Here is a 687-nt window from a genome sequence, read left to right as displayed (position 1 = left end):
AAAAAAAAGAAAAAAGGAGGGGATCATGTTGAACGATCTATATTTTTGTCGCCCGATTCATAATACGAATTGACAGTCTCAATAAATAAACAGGGAGGCATGGAGCCAGATAATTGGAGATGTTAGGGAATGACACACCATGAAGGACAGCTTTTCAATTTTCAGTTTGAAGGGTGTACCATGCTGCACAATTCCTCATTATTTAAAAAACAATCACACTACCCTGACTGCCCTGCTGGTTGTAGTTTGCCGTCAAATATGATCGCAGGGAAAAAAAAGAAAATCATTGCCAATTTTGTCTTATTAAAGATGACCCCCGTTCTCTTCATCCGCTTCTGACACTCGCCGCTTCGCTCATAACCTGAAAATTAGTGTCTGAGGGTCTCTATGCCTATGTCCTCCTGAAACGCAAGTCATATGGTTGTTCATTTGCAGGCTAATCAGAAAGCTGCACTATTAATGGAAAATGAATGAGGTCGGATTTGATTGTGGTTGATGGCATAGGCTATGCTCCAATTGTCCTGGAATCCATACACTTTAATCAATCTATATTGAGAGACAGCCTGTGTCAGTTGCGAAGAACATTGCAATTTTAAAATATGAAACACTTGAAGAGACCACTGATGACGGCTATCTCTGTCCCCGCAATATAAGAAAAGATGATATTAGGTTGAATGTAATATCAGG

Source organism: Danio rerio, chromosome 8 (genome assembly GCF_049306965.1).
Source record: "Danio rerio strain Tuebingen ecotype United States chromosome 8, GRCz12tu, whole genome shotgun sequence".
Taxonomy (NCBI): domain Eukaryota; kingdom Metazoa; phylum Chordata; class Actinopteri; order Cypriniformes; family Danionidae; genus Danio; species Danio rerio.
The sequence above is the reverse complement of the archived record's forward strand: the minus strand, read 5'-3'. Positions refer to the sequence as shown.